This window comes from Dasypus novemcinctus, chromosome 23 (genome assembly GCF_030445035.2).
Source record: "Dasypus novemcinctus isolate mDasNov1 chromosome 23, mDasNov1.1.hap2, whole genome shotgun sequence".
Taxonomy (NCBI): Eukaryota; Metazoa; Chordata; class Mammalia; order Cingulata; family Dasypodidae; genus Dasypus; species Dasypus novemcinctus.
In genome coordinates, this window is record NC_080695.1 from 35,131,919 (window position 1) to 35,153,431 (window position 21,513).

Consider the following 21,513-nt stretch of genomic DNA (forward strand, 5'->3'; position numbering starts at 1 on the left):
GAGATTTTGCAGCTTTCTTTTTTCCTTCAGTTTTTGTGCTAACATTCGTGTCTCTAAAACTTGCATTTCCTATATAGGAAAGCATAACCGAGGGTAAAGCACTGAACTCTTTAAACCTAAATGAAACAACATGGGACATATGATTTACTTCTGAGAACTAAGCATTGTGTGCCTAGATTTTGCAGCTATGTCCTTTCCTTCAGTTTTTGTGCTCACATTCCTATCTCTAAAACTAGCATTTCCTATATAGGAAAGCATATCCGAGGGTATAGCACCTAACTCTTTAAACCTAAATGAAACAACATGGCACATATGATTTACTTCTGAATACTAAGCATTGCCTGCAGAGGTTTTGCAGCTATCTCCTTTCCTTCAGTTTTTGTGCTCACATTCCTATCTCTAAAACTAGCATTTCCTATAGAGGAAAGCATAACCGAGGGTATAGCACCTAACTCTTTAAACCTAAATGAAACAACATGGCACATATGATTTACTTCTGAATACTAAGCATGGCCTGCAGAGATTTTGCAGCTATCTCCTTTCCTTCAGTTTTTGTGCTCACATTCCTATCTCTAAAACTAGCATTTCCTATATAGGAAAGCATAACCGAGGGTATAGCACCTAACTCTTTAAACCTAAATGAAACAACATGACACACATGATTTACTTCTGAGAACTAAGCACTGTGTGCAGAGATTTTGCAGCTATCTCCTTTCCGTCAGTTTTTGTGTTCACATTCCTATCTCTAAAACTAGCATTTCCTATATAGGAAAGCATAACCGAGTGTATAGCACTAAACTCTTTAAACCTAAATGAAACAACATGGGACATATGATTTACTTCTGGGAACTAAACATTGCCTGCAGAGATTTTGCAGGTAGCTCCTTTCCTTCAGTTGTTGTGCTCACATTCCTATCTCTAAAACTAGCATTTCCTATATAGGAAAGCATATCCGAGGGTATAGCACCTAACTCTTTAAACCTAAATGAAACAACAAGGCACATATGATTTACTTCTGAATACTAAGCATTGCCCGCAGAGATTTTGCAGCTATCTCCTTTCCTTCAGTGTTTCTGCTCACATTCCTATCTCTAAAACTAGCATTTCCTATAGAGGAAAGCATAACCGAGGGTTTAGCACCTAACTCTTTAAACCTAAATGAAACAACATGGCACATATGATTTACTTCTGAATACTAAGCATGGCCTGCAGAGATTTTGCAGGTATCTCCTTTCCTTCCGTTTTTGTGCTCACATTCCTATCTCTAAAACTAGCATTTCCTATATACTAAAGCATAACCGAGGGTATAGCACTGAACACTTTAAACCTAAATGAAACAACATGGCACGTATGATTTACTTCTGAGAACTGAGCACTGTGTGCAGAGATTTTGCAGCTATCTCCTTTCCGTCAGTTTTTGTGCTCACATTCCTATCTCTAAAACTAGCATTTCCTATATAGGAAAGCATAACCGAGTGTATAGCACTGAACTCTTTAAACCTAAATGAAACAACATGGGACATATGATTTACTTCTGGGAACTAAGCATTGCCTGCGGAGATTTTGCAGGTAGCTCCTTTCCTTCAGTTGTTGTGCTCACATTCCTATCTCTAAAACTAGCATTTCCTATATAGGAAAGCATAACCGAGGGTATAGCATCTGACGCTTTAAACATAAATGAAACAACATTACAAATGTGATTTACATCTGAGAAGTAAGCATTGTGTGCAGAGATTTTGCAGCTATCTTTTTTCCTTCAGTTTTTGTGCTAACATTCGTGTCTCTAAAACTTGCATTTCCCATATAGGAAAGCATAACCGAGGGTAAAGCACTGAACTCTTTAAACCTAAATGAAACAACATGGGACATATGATTTACTTCTGAGAACTAAGCATTGTGTGACTAGATTTTGCAGCTATGTCCTTTCCTTCCGTTTTTGTGATCACATTCGTATCTCTAAAACTAGCATTTCCTATATAAAAAAGCATAACCGAGGGTAAAGCACCTAACTCTTTAAACCTAAATGAAACAACATGGCACATATGATTTACTTCTGAATAGTAAGCATTGCCTGCAGAGATTTTGCAGGTATCTCCTTTCCTTCAGTTTTTGTGCTCACATTCCTATCTCTAAAACTAGCATTTCCTACATAGGAAAGCATAACCGAGGGTATAGCACCTAACTCTTTAAACCTAAATGAAACAACATGGCACACATGATTTACTTCTGAGAAGTAAGCACTGTGTGCAGAGATTTTGCAGCTATCTCCTTTCCGTCAGTTTTTGTGCTCACATTCCTATCTCTAAAACTAGCATTTCCTATATAGGAAAGCATAACCGAGTGTATAGCACTGAACTCTTTAAACCTAAATGAAACAACATGGGACATATGATTTACTTCTGGGCACTAAGCATTGCCTGCAGAGATTTTGCAGGTAGCTCCTTTCCTTCAGTTGTTGTGCTCACATTCCTATCTCTAAAACTAGCATTTCCTATATAGGAAAGCATAACCGAGGGTATAGCACTGAACTCTTTAAACCTAAATGAAACAACATGGCACGTATGATTTACTTCTGAGAACTGAGCACTGTGTGCAGAGATTTTGCAGCTATCTCCTTTCCGTCAGTTTTTGTGCTCACATTCCTATCTCTAAAACTAGCATTTCCTATATAGGAAAGCATAACCGAGTGTATAGCACTGAACTATTTAAACCTAAATGAAACAACATGGGACATATGATTTACTTCTGGGAACTAAACATTGCCTGCAGAGATTTTGCAGGTAGCTCCTTTCCTTCAGTTGTTCTGCTCACATTCCTATCTCTAAAACTAGCATTTCCTATATAGGAAAGCATAACCGAGGGTATAGCACCTAACTCTTTAAACCTAAATGAAACAACATGGCACATATGATTTACTTCTGAATACTAAGCATTGCCTGCAGAGATTTTGCAGGTATCTCCTTTCCTTCAGTTTTTGTGCTCACATTCCTATCTCTAAAACTAGCATTTCCTATATAGGAAAGCATAACCGAGGGTATAGCACTGAACTCTTTAAACCTAAATGAAACAACATGGCACGTATGATTTACTTCTGAGAACTGAGCACTGTGTGCAGAGATTTTGCAGCTATCTCCTTTCCTTCAGTTTTTGTGCTCACATTCCTATCTCTAAAACTAGCATTTCCTATATAGGAAAGCATAACCGAGGGTATAGCACCTAAATCTTTAAACCTAAATGAAACAACATGGCACATATGATTTTCTTCTGAGAACTAAGCATTGAGTGCAGAGATTTTGCAGCTATCTCCTTTCCTTCAGTTTTTGTACTAACATTCCTATCTCTAAAACTAGCATTTCCTATATAGGAAAGCATAACCGACGGTATAGCACCTAACTCTTTAAACCTAAATGAAACAACATGGCACACATGATTTAGTTTGAGAACTAAGCATTGTGTGCAGAGATTTTGCACCTATCTCCTTTCCTTCAGTTTTTGTGCTAACATTGCTGTCTCTAAAACTAGCATTTCCTATATAGGAAAGCATAACCGAGGGTATACCATCTGAGGCTTTAAACATAAATGAAACAACATTACAAATGTGATTTACATCTGAGAGGTAAGCATTGTGTGCAGAGATTTTGCAGCTATCTTTTTTCCTTCAGTTTTTGTGCTAACATTCGTGTCTCTAAAACTTGCATTTCCTATATAGGAAAGCATAACCGAGGGTAAAGCACTGAACTGTTTAAACCTAAATGAAACAACATGGGACATATGATTTACTTCTGAGAACTAAGCATTGTGTGCCTAGATTTTGCAGCTATGTCCTTTCCTTCAGTTTTTGTGCTCACATTCGTATCTCTAAAACTAGCATTTCCTATATAAAAAAGCATAACCGTGGGTAAAGCACCTAACTCTTTAAACCTAAATGAAACAACATGGCACATATGATTTACTTCTGAATACTAAGCATTGCCTGCAGAGATTTTGCAGGTATCTCCTTTCCTTCAGTTTTTGTGCTCACATTCCTATCTCTAAAACTAGCATTTCCTATATAGGAAAGCATAACCGAGGGTATAGCACCTAACTCTTTAAACCTAAATGAAACAACATGGCACACATGATTTACTTCTGAGAACTAAGTACTGTGTGCAGAGATTTTGCAGCTATCTCCTTTCCGTCAGTTTTTGTGCTCACATTCCTATCTCTAAAACTAACATTTCCTATATAGTAAAGCATAACCGAGGGTATAGCATTTAATGCTTTAAACCTAAATGAAACAACATTACATGTGTGATTTACTTCTGAGAAGTAAGCATTTTGTGCAGAGATTTTGCACCTACCTCCTTTCCTTCAGTTTTTGTGCTCACATTCCTATCTCTAAAACTAGCATTTCCTATATATGAAAGCATAACCGAGGGTATAGCACTGAACTCTTTAAACCTAAATGAAACAACATGGCACGTATGATTTACTTCTGAGAACTGAGCACTGTGTGCAGAGATTTTGCAGCTATCTCCTTTCCGTCAGTTTTTGTGCTCACATTCCTATCTCTAAAACTAGCATTTCCTATATAGGAAAGCATAACCGAGTGTATAGCACTGAACTCTTTAAACCTAAATGAAACAACATGGGACATATGATTTACTTCTGGGAACTAAGCATTGCCTGCGGAGATTTTGCAGGTAGCTCCTTTCCTTCAGTTGTTGTGCTCACATTCCTATCTCTAAAACTAGCATTTCCTATATAGGAAAGCATAACCGAGGGTATAGCATCTGACGCTTTAAACATAAATGAAACAACATTACAAATGTGATTTACATCTGAGAAGTAAGCATTGTGTGCAGAGATTTTGCAGCTATCTTTTTTCCTTCAGTTTTTGTGCTAACATTCGTGTCTCTAAAACTTGCATTTCCCATATAGGAAAGCATAACCGAGGGTAAAGCACTGAACTCTTTAAACCTAAATGAAACAACATGGGACATATGATTTACTTCTGAGAACTAAGCATTGTGTGACTAGATTTTGCAGCTATGTCCTTTCCTTCAGTTTTTGTGATCACATTCGTATCTCTAAAACTAGCATTTCCTATATAAAAAAGCATAACCGAGGGTAAAGCACCTAACTCTTTAAACCTAAATGAAACAACATGGCACATATGATTTACTTCTGAATACTAAGCATTGCCTGCAGAGATTTTGCAGGTATCTCCTTTCCTTCAGTTTTTGTGCTCACATTCCTATCTCTAAAACTAGCATTTCCTATATAGGAAAGCATAACCGAGGGTATAGCACCTAACTCTTTAAACCTAAATGAAACAACATGGCACACATGATTTACTTCTGAGAACTAAGCACTGTGTGCAGAGATTTTGCAGCTATCTCCTTTCCATCAGTTTTTGTGCTCACATTCCTATCTCTAAAAGTAGCATTTCCTATATAGGAAAGCATAACCGAGTGTATAGCACTGAACTCTTTAAACCTAAATGAAACAACATGGGACATATGATTTACTTCTGGGAACTAAGCATTGCCTGCAGAGATTTTGCAGGTAGCTCCTTTCCTTCAGTTGTTGTGCTCACATTCCTATCTCTAAAACTAGCATTTCCTATATAGGAAAGCATAACCGAGGGTATAGCACCTAACTCTTTAAACCTAAATGAAACAACATGGCACATATGATTTACTTCTGAATACTAAGCATTGCCTGCAGAGATTTTGCAGGTATCTCCTTTCCTTCAGTTTTTGTGCTCACATTCCTATCTCTAAAACTAGCATTTCCTATATAGTAAAGCATAACCGAGGGTATAGCATTTAATGCTTTAAACCTAAATGAAACAACATTACATGTGTGATTTACTTCTGAGAAGTAAGCATTTTGTGCAGAGATTTTGCACCTACCTCCTTTCCTTCAGTTTTTGTGCTCACATTCCTATCTCTAAAACTAGCAGTTCCTATATAGGAAAGCATAACCGAGGGTATAGCACTGAACTCTTTAAACCTAAATGAAACAACATGGCACGTATGATTTACTTCTGAGAACTGAGCACTGTGTGCAGAGATTTTGCAACTATCTCCTTTCCGTCAGTTTTTGTGCTCACATTCCTATCTCTAAAACTAGCATTTCCTATATAGGAAAGCATAACCGAGTGTATAGCACTGAACTATTTAAACCTAAATGAAACAACATGGGACATATGATTTACTTCTGGGAACTAAGCATTGCCTGCAGAGATTTTGCAGGTAGCTCCTTTCCTTCAGTTGTTGTGCTCACATTCCTATCTCTAAAACTAGCATTTCCTATATAGGAAAGCATAACCGAGGGTATAGCACCTAACTCTTTAAACCTAAATGAAACAACATGGCACATATGATTTACTTCTGAATACTAAGCATTGCCTGCAGAGATTTTGCAGGTATCTTCTTTCCTTCAGTTTTTGTGCTCACATTCCTATCTCTAAAACTAGCATTTCCTATATAGTAAAGCATAACCGAGGGTATAGCATTTAACGCTTTAAACCTAAATGAAACAACATTACATGTGTGATTTCATTCTGAGAAGTAAGCATTTTGTGCAGAGATTTTGCACCTACCTCCTTTCCTTCAGTTTTTGTGCTCACATTCCTATCTCTAAAACTAGCATTTCCTATATAGGAAAGCATAACCGAGGGTATAGCACTGAACTCTTTAAACCTAAATGAAACAACATGGCACGTATGATTTACTTCTGAGAACTGAGCACTGTGTGCAGAGATTTTGCAGCTATCTCCGTTCCTTCAGTTTTTGTGCTCACATTCCTATCTCTAAAACTAGCATTTCCTATATAGGAAAGCATAACCGAGGGTATAGCACCTAACTCTTTAAACCTAAATGAAACAACATGGCACATATGATTTTCTTCTGAGAACTAAGCATTGAGTGCAGAGATTTTGCAGCTATCTCCTTTCCTTCAGTTTTTGTACTAACATTCCTATCTCTAAAACTAGCATTTCCTATATAGGAAAGCATAACCGACGGTATAGCACCTAACTCTTTAAACCTAAATGAAACAACATGGCACACATGATTTAGTTTGAGAACTAAGCCTTGTGTGCAGAGATTTTGCAGCTATCTCCTTTCCGTCAGTTTTTGTGCTCACATTCCTATCTCTAAAACTAGCATTTCCTATATAGGAAAGCATAACCGAGTGTATAGCACTGAACTCTTTAAACCTAAATGAAACAACATGGGACATATGATTTACTTCTGGGAACTAAGCATTGCCTGCAGAGATTTTGCAGGTAGCTCCTTTCCTTCAGTTGTTATGCTCACATTCCTTTCTCTAAAACTAGCATTTCCTATACAGGAAAGCATAACCGAGGGTATAGCACCTAACTCTTTAAACCTAAATGAAACCACATGGGACATATGATTTACTTCTGGGAACTAAGCATTGCCTGCAGAGATTTTGCAGCTATCTCCTTTCCTTCAGTTTTTGTGCTCACATTCCTATCTCTAAAACTAGCATTTCCTATATAGGAAAGCATAACCGAGGGTATAGCACCTAACTCTTTAAACCTAAATGAAACAACATGGCACATATGATTTACTTCTTAATACTAAGCATTGCCTGCAGAGATTTTGCAGGTATCTCCTTTCCTTCATTTTTTGTGCTCACATTCCTATCTCTAAAACTAGCATTTCCTATATAGGAAAGCATATCCGAGGGTATAGCACCTAACTCTTTAAACCTAAATGAAACAACATGGCACACATGATTTAGTTTTAGAACTAAGCCTTGTGTGCAGAGATTTTGAACCTATCTCCTTTCCTTCAGTTTTTGTGCTAACATTGCTGTCTCTAAAACTAGCATTTCCTATATAGGAAAGCATAACCGAGGGTATAGCATCTGAAGCTTTAAACATAAATGAAACAACATTACAAATGTGATTTACATCTGAGAATTAAGCATTGTGTGCAGAGATTTTGCAGCTATCTTTTTTCCTTCAGTTTTTGTGCTAACATTGCTGTCTCTAAAACTAGCATTTCCTATATAGGAAAGCATAACCGAGCGTATACCATCTGACGCTTTAAACATAAATGAAACAACATTACAAATGTGATTTACATCTGAGAAGTAAGCATTGTGTGCAGAGATTTTGCAGTTATCTTTTTTCCTTCAGTTTTTGTGCTAACATTGCTGTCTCTAAAACTAGCATTTCCTATAGAGGAAAGCATAACCGAGGGTATAGCATCTGACGCTTTAAACATAAATGAAACAACATTACAAATGTGATTTACATCTGAGAAGTAAACATTGTGTGCAGAGATTTTGCAGCTATCTTTTTTCCTTCAGTTTTTGTGCTAACATTCGTGTCTCTAAAACTTGCATTTCCTATATAGGAAAGCATAACCGAGGGTAAAGCACTTAACTCTTTAAACCTAAATGAAACAACATGGGACATATGATTTACTTCTGAGAACTAAGCATTGTGTGCCTAGATTTTGCAGCTATGTCCTTTCCTTCAGTTTTTGTGCTCACATTCCTATCTCTAAAACTAGCATTTCCTATATAAAAAAGCATAACCGAGGGTATAGCACCTAACTCTTTAAACCTAAATGAAACAACATGGCACATATGATTTACTTCTGGGCACTAAGCATTGCCTGTAGAGATTTTGCAGGTAGCTCCTTTCCTTCAGTTTTTGTGCTCACATTCCTATCTCTAAAACAAGCATTTCCTATATAGGAAAGCATAACCGAGGGTATAGCACCTAACTCTTTAAACCTAAATGAAACAACATGGCACATATGATTTACTTCTGAATACTAAGCATTGCCTGCAGAGATTTTGCAGGTATCTCCTTTCCTTCAGTTTTTGTGCTCACATTCCTATCTCTAAAACTAGTATTTCCTATATAGGAAAGCATAACCGAGGGTATAGCACCTAACTCTTTAAACCTAAATGAAACAACATGACACACATGATTTACTTCTGAGAACTAAGCACTGTGTGCAGAGATTTTGCAGCTATCTCCTTTCCGTCAGTTTTTGTGCTCACATTCCTATCTCTAAAACTAGCATTTCCTATATAGGAAAGCATAACCGAGTGTATAGCACTGAACTCTTTAAACCTAAATGAAACAACATGGGACATATGATTTACTTCTGGGATCTAAGCATTGCCTGCAGAGATTTTGCAGGTAGCTCCTTTCCTTCAGTTGTTGTGCTCACATTCCTATCTCTAAAACTAGCATTTCCTATATAGAAAAGCATAACCGAGGGTATAGCACCTAACTCTTTAAACCTAAATGAAACAACATGGCACACATGATTTAGTTTGAGAACTAAGCCTTGTGTGCAGAGATTTTGCACCTATCTCCTTTCCTTCAGTTTTTGTGCTAACATTGCTGTCTCTAAAACTAGCATTTCCTATATAGGAAAGCATAACCGAGGGTATACCATCTGACGCTTTAAACATAAATGAAACAACATTACAAATGTGATTTACATCTGAGAAGTAAGCATTGTGTGCAGAGATTTTGCAGCTATCTTTTTTCCTTCAGTTTTTGTGCTAACATTGCTGTCTCTAAAACTAGCATTTCCTATATAGGAAAGCATAACCGAGGGTATAGCATCTGACGCTTTAAACATAAATGAAACAACATTACAAATGTGATTTACATCTGAGAAGTAAGCATTGTGTGCAGAGATTTTGCAGCTATCTTTTTTCCTTCAGTTTTTGTGCTAACATTCGTGTCTCTAAAACTTGCATTTCCTATATAGGAAAGCATAACCGAGGGTAAAGCACTGAACTCTTTAAACCTAAATGAAACAACATGGGACATATGATTTACTTCTGAGAACTAAGCATTGTGTGCCTAGATTTTGCAGCTATGTCCTTTCCTTCATTTTTTGTGCTCACATTCCTATCTCTAAAACTAGCATTTCCTATATAAAAAAGCATAACCGAGGGTATAGCACCTAACTCTTTAAACCTAAATGAAACAACATGGCACATATGATTTACTTCTGAATACTAAGCATTGCCTGCAGAGATTTTGCAGCTATCTCCTTTCCGTCAGTTTTTGTGCTCACATTCTTATCTCTAAAACTAGCATTTCCTATATAGGAAAGCATAACCGAGTGTATAGCACTGAACTCTTTAAACCTAAATGAAACAACATGGGACATATGATTTACTTCTGGGACCTAAGCATTGCCTGCAGAGATTTTGCAGGTAGCTCCTTTCCTTCAGTTGTTGTGCTCACATTCCTATCTCTAAACCAGCATTTCCTATATAGGAAAGCATAACCGAGGGTATAGCACCTAACTCTTTAAACCTAAATGAAACAACATGGCACATATGATTTACTTCTGAATACTAAGCATTGCCTGCAGAGATTTTGCAGGTATCTCCTTTACTTCAGTTTTTGTGCTCACATTCCTCTCTCTAAAACTAGCATTTCCTATATAGTAAAGCATAACCGAGGGTATAGCATTTAACGCTTTAAACCTAAATGAAACAACATTACATGTGTGATTTACTTCTGAGAAGTAAGCATTTTGTGCAGAGATTTTGCACCTACCTCCTTTCCTTCAGTTTTTGTGCTCACATTCCTATCTCTAAATCTAGCATTTCCTATATATGAAAGCATAACCGAGGGTATAGCACTGAACTCTTTAAACCTAAATGAAACAACATGGCACGTATGATTTACTTCTGAGAACTGAGCACTGTGTGCAGATATTTTGCAGCTATCTCCTTTCCTTCAGTTTTTGTGCTCACATTCCTATCTCTAAAACTAGCATTTCCTATATAGGAAAGCATAACCGAGTGTATAGCACTGAACTCTTTAAACCTAAATGAAACAACATGGGACATATGATTTACTTCTGGGAACTAAGCATTGCCTGCAGAGATTTTGCAGGTAGCTCCTTTCCTTCAGTTGTTGTGCTCACATTCCTATCTCTAATACTAGCATTTCCTATATAGGAAAGCATAACCGAGGGTATAGCACCTAACACTTTAAACCTAAATGAAACAACATGGCACATATGATTTACTTCTGAATACTAAGCATTGCCTGCAGAGATTTTGCAGCTATCTCCTTTCCTTCAGTTTTTGTGCTCACATTCCTATCTCTAAAACTAGCATTTCCTATAGAGGAAAGCATAACCGAGGGTTTAGCACCTAACTCTTTAAACCTAAATGAAACAACATGGCACATATGATTTACTTCTGAATACTAAGCATTGCCTGCAGAGATTTTGCAGGTATCTCCTTTCCTTCAGTTTTTGTGCTCACATTCCTATCTCTAAAACTAGCATTTCCTATATAGGAAAGCATAACCGAGGGTATAGCACCTAACTCTTTAAACCTAAATGAAACAACATGGCACACATGATTTACTTCTGAGAACTAAGCACTGTGTGCAGAGATTTTGCAGCTATCTCTTTTCCGTCAGTTTTTGTGCTCACATTCCTATCTCTAAAACTAGCATTTCCTATATAGGAAAGCATAACCGAGTGTATAGCACTGAACTCTTTAAACCTAAATGAAACAACATGGCACATATGATTTACTTCTGAATACTAAGCATTGCCTGCAGAGATTTTGCAGGTATCTCCTTTCCTTCAGTTTTTGTGCCACATTCCTATCTCTAAAACTAGAATTTCCTATATAGGAAAGCATAACTGAGGGTATAGCACCTAACTCTTTAAACCTAAATGAAACAACATGGCACATATGATTTTCTTCTGAGAACTAAGCATTGAGTGCAGAGATTTTGCAGCTATCTCCTTTCCTTCAGTTTTTGTACTAACATTCCTATCTCTAAAACTAGCATTTCCTATATAGGAAAGCATAACCGACGGTATAGCACCTAACTCTTTAAACCTAAATGAAACAACATGGCACACATGATTTAGTTTGAGAACTAAGCCTTGTGTGCAGAGATTTTGCACCTATCTCCTTTCCTTCAGTTTTTGTGCTAACATTGCTGTCTCTAAAACTAGCATTTCCTATATAGGAAAGCATAACCGAGGGTATACCATCTGACGCTTTAAACATAAATGAAACAACATTACAAATGTGATTTACATCTGAGAAGTAAGCCTTGTGTGCAGAGATTTTGCCGCTATCTTTTTTCCTTCAGTTTTTGTGCTAACATTGCTGTCTCTAAAACTAGCATTTCCTATATAGGAAAGCTTAACCGAGGGTATAGCATCTGACGCTTTAAACATAAATGAAACAACATTACAAATGTGATTTACATCTGAGAAGTAAGCATTGTGTGCAGAGATTTTGCAGCTATCTTTTTTCCTTCAGTTTTTGTGCTAACATTCGTGTCTCTAAAACTTGCATTTCCTATATAGGAAAGCATAACCGAGGGTAAAGCACTGAACTCTTTAAACCTAAATGAAACAACATGGGACATATGATTTACTTCTGAATACTAAGCATTGCCTGCCTAGATTTTGCAGCTATGTCCTTTCCTTCAGTTTTTGTGCTCACATTCGTATCTCTAAAACTAGCATTTCCTATATAGGAAAGCATAACCGAGGGTATAGCACCTAACTCTTTAAACCTAAATGAAACAACATGGCACATATGATTTACTTCTGAGAAGTAAGCACTGTGTGCAGAGATTTTGCAGCTATCTCCTTTCCGTCAGTTTTTGTGCTCACATTCCTATCTCTAAAACTAGCATTTCCTATATAGGAAAGCATAACCGAGTGTATAGCACTGAACTCTTTAAACCTAAATGAAACAACATGGCACATATGATTTACTTCTGAATACTAAGCATTGCCTGCAGAGATTTTGCAGGTATCTCCTTTCCTTCAGTTTTTGTGCTCACATTCCTATCTCTAAAACTAGAATTTCCTATATAGGAAAGCATAACCGAGGGTATAGCACCTAACTCTTTAAACCTAAATGAAACAACATGACACACATGATTTACTTCTGAGAACTAAGCACTGTGTGCAGAGATTTTGCAGCTATCTCCTTTCCGTCAGTTTTTGTGCTCACATTCCTATCTCTAAAACTAGCATTTCCTAAATAGGAAAGCATAACGGAGTGTATAGCACTGAACTCTTTAAACCTAAATGAAACAACATGGGACATATGATTTACTTCTGGGAACTAAGCATTGCCTGCAGAGATTTTGCAGGTAGCTCCTTTCCTTCAGTTGTTGTGCTCACATTCCTATCTCTAAAACTAGCATTTCCTATATAGGAAAGCATAACTGAGGGTATAGCACCTAACTCTTTAAACCTAAATGAAACAACATGGCACATATGATTTACTTCTGAATACTAAGCATTGCCTGCAGAGATTTTGCAGCTATCTCCTTTCCTTCAGTTTTTGTGCTCACATTCCTATCTCTAAAACTAGCATTTCCTATAGAGGAAAGCATAACCGAGGGTATAGCACCTAACTCTTTAAACCTAAATGAAACAACATGGCACATATGATTTACTTCTGAATACTAAGCATTGCCTGCAGAGATTTTGCAGCTATCTCCTTTCCGTCAGTTTTTGTGCTCACATTCCTATCTCTAAAACTAGCATTTCCTATATATGAAAGCATAACCGAGTGTATAGCACTAAACTCTTTAAACCTAAATGAAACAACATGGGACATATGATTTACTTCTGGGAACTAAGCATTGCCTGCAGAGATTTTGCAGGTAGCTCCTTTCCTTCAGTTGTTGTGCTCACATTCCTATCTCTAAAACTAGCATTTCCTATATAGGAAAGCATAACCGAGGGTATAGCACCTAACTCTTTAAACCTAAATGAAACAACATGGCACATATGATTTACTTCTGAATACTAAGCATTGCCTGCAGAGATTTTGCAGCTATCTCCTTTCCTTCAGTTTTTGTGCTCACATTCCTATCTCTAAAACTAGCATTTCCTATATAGTAAAGCATAACCGAGGGTATAGCATTTAACGCTTTAAACCTAAATGAAACAACATTACATGTGTGATTTACTTCTGAGAAGTAAGCATTTTGTGCAGAGATTTTGCACCTACCTCCTATCCTTCAGTTTTTGTGCTCACATTCCTATCTCTAAAACTAGCATTTCCTATATATGAAAGCATAACCGAGGGTATAGCACTGAACTCTTTAAGCCTAAATGAAACAACATGGCACGTATGATTTACTTCTGAGAACTGAGCACTGTATGCAGAGATTTTGCAGCTATCTCCGTTCCTTCAGTTTTTGTGCTCACATTCCTATCTCTAAAACTAGCATTTCCTATATAGGAAAGCATAACCGACGGTATAGCACCTAACTCTTTAAACCTAAATGAAACAACATGGCACACATGATTTAGTTTGAGAACTAAGCCTTGTGTGCAGAGATTTTGCACCTATCTCCTTTCCTTCAGTTTTTGTGCTAACATTGCTGTCTCTAAAACTAGCATTTCCTATATAGGAAAGCATAACCGAGGGTATACCATCTGACGCTTTAAACATAAATGAAACAACATTACAAATGTGATTTACATCTGAGAAGTAAGCATTGTGTGCAGAGATTTTGCAGCTATCTTTTTTCCTTCAGTTTTTGTGCTAACATTGCTGTCTCTAAAACTAGCATTTCCTATATAGGAAAGCATAACCGAGGGTATAGCATCTGACGCTTTAAACATAAATGAAACAACATTACAAATGTGATTTACATCTGAGAAGTAAGCATTGTGTGCAGAGATTTTGCAGCTATCTTTTTTCCTTCAGTTTTTGTGCTAACATTCGTGCCTCTAAAACTTGCATTTCCTATATAGGAAAGCATAACCGAGGGTAAAGCACTGAACTCTTTAAACCTAAATGAAACAACATGGGACATATGATTTACTTCTGAGAACTAAGCATTGTGTGCCTAGATTTTGCAGCTATGTCCTTTCCTTCAGTTTTTGTGCTCACATTCCTATCTCTAAAACTAGCATTTCCTATATAAAAAAGCATAACCGAGGGTATAGCACCTAACTCTTTAAACCTAAATGAAACAACATGGCACATATGATTTAATTCTGGGCACTAAGCATTGCCTGTAGAGATTTTGCAGGTAGCTCCTTTCCTTCAGTTGTTGTGCTCACATTCCTATCTCTAAAACAAGCATTTCCTATATAGGAAAGCATAACCGAGGGTATAGCACCTAACTCTTTAAACCTAAATGAAACAACATGGCACATATGATTTACTTCTGAATACTAAGCATTGCCTGCAGAGATTTTGCAGGTATCTCCTTTCCTTCAGTTTTTGTGCTCACATTCCTATCTCTAAAACTAGCATTTCCTATATAGGAAAGCATAACCGAGGGTATAGCACCTAACTCTTTAAACCTAAATGAAACAACATGACACACATGATTTACTTCTGAGAACTAAGCACTGTGTGCAGATTTTGCAGCTATCTCCTTTCCGTCAGCTTTTGTGCTCACATTCCTATCTCTAAAACTAGCATTTCCTATATAGGAAAGCATAACCGAGTGTATAGCACTGAACTCTTTAAACCTAAATGAAACAACATGGGACATATGATTTACTTCTGGGATCTAAGCATTGCCTGCAGAGATTTTGCAGGTAACTCCTTTCCTTCAGTTGTTGTGCTCACATTCCTATCTCTAAAACTAGCATTTCCTATATAGGAAAGCATAACCGAGGGTATAGCACCTAACTCTTTAAACCTAAATGAAACAACATGGCACATATGATTTTCTTCTGAGAACTAAGCATTGAGTGCAGAGATTTTGCAGCTATCTCCTTTCCTTCAGTTTTTGTACTAACATTCCTATCTCTAAAACTAGCATTTCCTATATAGGAAAGCATAACCGACGGTATAGCACCTAACTCTTTAAACCTAAATGAAACAACATGGCACACATGATTTAGTTTGAGAACTAAGCCTTGTGTGCAGAGATTTTGCACCTATCTCCTTTCCTTCAGTTTTTGTGCTAACATTGCTGTCTCTAAAACTAGCATTTCCTATATAGGAAAGCATAACCGAGGGTATACCATCTGACGCTTTAAACATAAATGAAACAACATTACAAATGTGATTTACATCTGAGAAGTAAGCATTGTGTGCAGAGATTTTGCAGCTATCTTTTTTCCTTCAGTTTTTGTGCTAACATTGCTGTCTCTAAAACTAGCATTTCCTATATAGGAAAGCATAACCGAGGGTATAGCATCTGACGCTTTAAACATAAATGAAACAACATTACAAATGTGATTTACATCTGAGAAGTAAGCATTGTGTGCAGAGATTTTGCAGCTATCTTTTTTCCTTCAGTTTTTGTGCTAACATTCATGTCTCTAAAACTTGCATTTCCTATATAGGAAAGCATAACCGAGGGTAAAGCACTGAACTCTTTAAACCTAAATGAAACAACATGGGACATATGATTTACTTCTGAGAACTAAGCATTGTGTGCCTAGATTTTGCAGCTATGTCCTTTCCTTCATTTTTTGTGCTCACATTCCTATCTCTAAAACTAGCATTTCCTATATAAAAAAGCATAACCGAGGGTATAGCACCTAACTCTTTAAACCTAAATGAAACAACATGGCATATATGATTTACTTCGGAATACTAAGCATTGCCTGCAGAGATTTTGCAGCTATCTCCTTTCCGTCAGTTTTTGTGCTCACATTCCTATCTCTAAAACTAGCATTTCCTATATAGGAAAGCATAACCGAGTGTATAGCACTGAACTCTTTAAACCTAAATGAAACAACATGGGACATATGATTTACTTCTGGGACCTAAGCATTGCCTGCAGAGATTTTGCAGGTAGCTCCTTTCCTTCAGTTGTTGTGCTCACATTCCTATCTCTAAACCAGCATTTCCTATATAGGAAAGCATAACCGAGGGTATAGCACCTAACTCTTTAAACCTAAATGAAACAACATGGCACATATGATTTACTTCTGAATACTAAGCATTGCCTGCAGAGATTTTGCAGGTATCTCCTTTACTTCAGTTTTTGTGCTCACATTCCTCTCTCTAAAACTAGCATTTCCTATATAGTAAAGCATAACCGAGGGTATAGCATTTAACGCTTTAAACCTAAATGAAAAAACATTACATGTGTGATTTACTTCTGAGAAGTAAGCATTTTGTGCAGAGATTTTGCACCTACCTCCTTTCCTTCAGTTTTTGTGCTCTCATTCCTATCTCTAAATCTAGCATTTCCTATATATGAAAGCATAACCGAGGGTATAGCACTGAACTCTTTAAACCTAAATGAAACAACATGGCACGTATGATTTACTTCTGAGAACTGAGCACTGTGTGCAGAGATTTTGCAGCTATCTCCTTTCCTTCAGTTTTTGTGCTCACATTCCTATCTCTAAAACTAGCATTTCCTATATAGGAAAGCATAACCGAGTGTATAGCACTGAACTCTTTAAACCTAAATGAAACAACATGGGACATATGATTTACTTCTGGGAACTAAGCATTGCCTGCAGAGATTTTGCAGGTAGCTCCTTTCCTTCAGTTGTTGTGCTCACATTCCTATCTCTAAAACTAGCATTTCCTATATAGGAAAGCATAACCGAGGGTATAGCACCTAACACTTTAAACCTAAATGAAACAACATGGCACACATGATTTAGTTTGAGAACTAAGCCTTGTGTGCAGAGATTTTGCACCTATCTCCTTTCCTTCAGTTTTTGTGCTAACATTGCTGTCTCTAAAACTAGCATTTCCTATATAGGAAAGCATAACCGAGGGTATACCATCTGACGCTTTAAACATAAATGAAACAACATTACAAATATGATTTACATCTGAGAAGTAAGCCTTGTGTGCAGAGATTTTGCAGCTATCTTTTTCCTTCAGTTTTTGTGCTAACATTGCTGTCTCTAAAACTAGCATTTCCTATATAGGAAAGCATAACCGAGGGTATAGCATCTGACGCTTTAAACATAAATGAAACAACATTACAAATGTGATTTACATCTGAGAAGTAAGCATTGTGTGCAGAGATTTTGCAGCTATCTTTTTTCCTTCAGTTTTTGTGCTAACATTCATGTCTCTAAAACTTGCATTTCCTATATAGGAAAGCATAACCGAGGGTAAAGCACTGAACTCTTTAAACCTAAATGAAACAACATGGGACATATGATTTACTTCTGAATACTAAGCATTGCCTGCCTAGATTTTGCAGCTATGTCCTTTCCTTCAGTTTTTGTGCTCACATTCGTATCTCTAAAACTAGCATTTCCTATATAGGAAAGCATAACCGAGGGTATAGCACCTAACTCTTTAAACCTAAATGAAACAACATGGCACATATGATTTACTTCTGAGAAGTAAGCACTGTGTGCAGAGATTTTGCAGCTATCTCCTTTCCGTCAGTTTTTGTGCTCACATTCCTATCTCTAAAACTAGCATTTCCTATATAGGAAAGCATAACCGAGTGTATAGCACTGAACTCTTTAAACCTAAATGAAACAACATGGCACATATGATTTACTTCTGAATACTAAGCATTGCCTGCAGAGATTTTGCAGGTATCTCCTTTCCTTCAGTTTTTGTGCTCACATTCCTATCTCTAAAACTAGAATTTCCTATATAGGAAAGCATAACCGAGGGTATAGCACCTAACTCTTTAAACCTAAATGAAACAACATGACACACATGATTTACTTCTGAGAACTAAGCCCTGTGTGCAGAGATTTTGCAGCTATCTCCTTTCCGTCAGTTTTTGTGCTCACATTCCTATCTCTAAAACTAGCATTTCCTAAATAGGAAAGCATAACGGAGTGTATAGCACTGAACTCTTTAAACCTAAATGAAACAACATGGGACATATGATTTACTTCTGGGAACTAAGCATTGCCTGCAGAGATTTTGCAGGTAGCTCCTTTCCTTCAGTTGTTGTGCTCACATTCCTATCTCTAAAACTAGCATTTCCTATATAGGAAAGCATAACTGAGGGTATAGCACCTAACTCTTTAAACCTAAATGAAACAACATGGCACATATGATTTACTTCTGAATACTAAGCATTGCCTGCAGAGATTTTGCAGGTATCTCCTTTCCTTCAGTTTTTGTGCTCACATTCCTATCTCTAAAACTAGCATTTCCTATAGAGGAAAGCATAACCGAGGGTTTAGCACCTAACTCTTTAAACCTAAATGAAACAACATGGCACATATGATTTACTTCTGAATACTAAGCATTGCCTGCAGAGATTTTGCAGCTATCTCCTTTCCGTCAGTTTTTGTGCTCCCATTCCTATCTCTAAAACTAGCATTTCCTATATATGAAAGCATAACCGAGTGTATAGCACTGAACTCTTTAAACCTAAATGAAACAACATGGGACATATGATTTACTTCTGGGAACTAAGCATTGCCTGCAGAGATTTTGCAGGTAGCTCCTTTCCTTCAGTTGTTGTGCTCACATTCCTATCTCTAAAACTAGCATTTCCTATATAGGAAAGCATAACCGAGGGTATAGCACCTAACTCTTTAAACCTAAATGAAACAACATGGCACATATGATTTACTTCTGAATACTAAGCATTGCCTGCAGAGATTTTGCAGCTATCTCCTTTCCTTCAGTTTTTGTGCTCACATTCCTATCTCTAAAACTAGCATTTCCTATATAGTAAAGCATAACCGAGGGTATAGCATTTAACGCTTTAAACCTAAATGAAACAACATTACATGTGTGATTTACTTCTGAGAAGTAAGCATTTTGTGCAGAGATTTTGCACCTACCTCCTTTCCTTCAGTTTTTGTGCTCACATTCCTATCTCTAAAACTAGCATTTCCTATATATGAAAGCATAACCGAGGGTATAGCACTGAACTCTTTAAACCTAAATGAAACAACATGGCACGTATGATTTACTTCTGAGAACTGAGCACTGTATGCAGAGATTTTGCAGCTATCTCCGTTCCTTCAGTTTTTGTGCTCACATTCCTATCTCTAAAACTAGCATTTCCTATATAGGAAAGCATAACCGAGGGTATAGCACCTAACTCTTTAAACCTAAATGAAACAACATGGCACATATGATTTACTTCTGAATACTAAGCATTGCCTGCAGAGATTTTGCAGCTATCTCCTTTCCTTCAGTTTTTGTGCTCACATTCCTATCTCTAAAACTAGCATTTCCTATATAGGAAAGCATATCCGAGGGTATAGCACCTAACTCTTTAAACCTAAATGAAACAACATGGGACATATGATTTACTTCTGGGAACTAAGCATTGCCTGCAGAGATTTTGCAGGTAGCTCCTTTCCTTCAGTTGTTGTGCTCACATTCCTATCTCTAAAACTAGCATTTCCTATATAGGAAAGCATAACCGAGGGTATAGCACCTAACTCTTTAAACCTAAATGAAACAACATGGCACATATGATTTTCTTCTGAGAACTAAGCATTGAGTGCAGAGATTTTGCAGCTATCTCCTTTCCTTCAGTTTTTGTACTAACATTCCTATCTCTAAAACTAGCATTTCCTATATAGGAAAGCATAACCCACGGTATAGCACCTAACTCTTTAAACCTAAATGAAACAACATGGCACACATGATTTAGTTTTAGAACTAAGCCTTGTGTGCAGAGATTTTGCACCTATCTCCTTTCCTTCAGTTTTTGTGCTAACATTGCTGTCTCTAAAACTAGCATTTCCTATATAGGAAAGCATAACCGAGGGTATACCATCTGACGCTTTAAACATAAATGAAACAACATTACAAATGTGATTTACATCTGAGAAGTAAGCATTGTGTGCAGAGATTTTGCAGCTATCTTTTTTCCTTCAGTTTTTGTGCTAACATTGCTGTCTCTAAAACTAGCATTTCCTATATAGGAAAGCATAACCGAGGGTATAGCATCTGACGCTTTAAACATAAATGAAACAACATTACAAATGTGATTTACATCTGAGAAGTAAGCATTGTGTGCAGAGATTTTGCAGCTATCTCTTTTCCTTCAGTTTTTGTGCTAACATTCGTGTCTCTAAAACTTGCATTTCCTATATAGGAAAGCATAACCGAGGGTAAAGCACTGAACTCTTTAAACCTAAATGAAACAACATGGGACATATGATTTACTTCTGAGAACTAAGCATTGTGTGCCTAGATTTTGCAGCTATGTCCTTTCCTTCAGTTTTTGTGCTCACATTCGTATCTCTAAAACTAGCATTTCCTATATAAAAAAGCATAACCGAGGGTATAGCACCTAACTCTTTAAACCTAAATGAAACAACATGGCACATATGATTTACTTCTGAGAAGTAAGCACTGTGTGCAGAGATTTTGCAGCTATCTCCTTTCCGTCAGTTTTTGTGCTCACATTCCTATCTCTAAAACTAGCATTTCCTATATAGGAAAGCATAACCGAGTGTATAGCACTGAACTCTGTAAACCTAAATGAAACAACATGGGACATATGATTTACTTCTGGGAACTAAGCATTGCCTGCAGAGATTTTGCAGGTAGCTCCTTTCCTTCAGTTGTTGTGCTCACATTCCTATCTCTAAAACTAGCATTTCCTATATA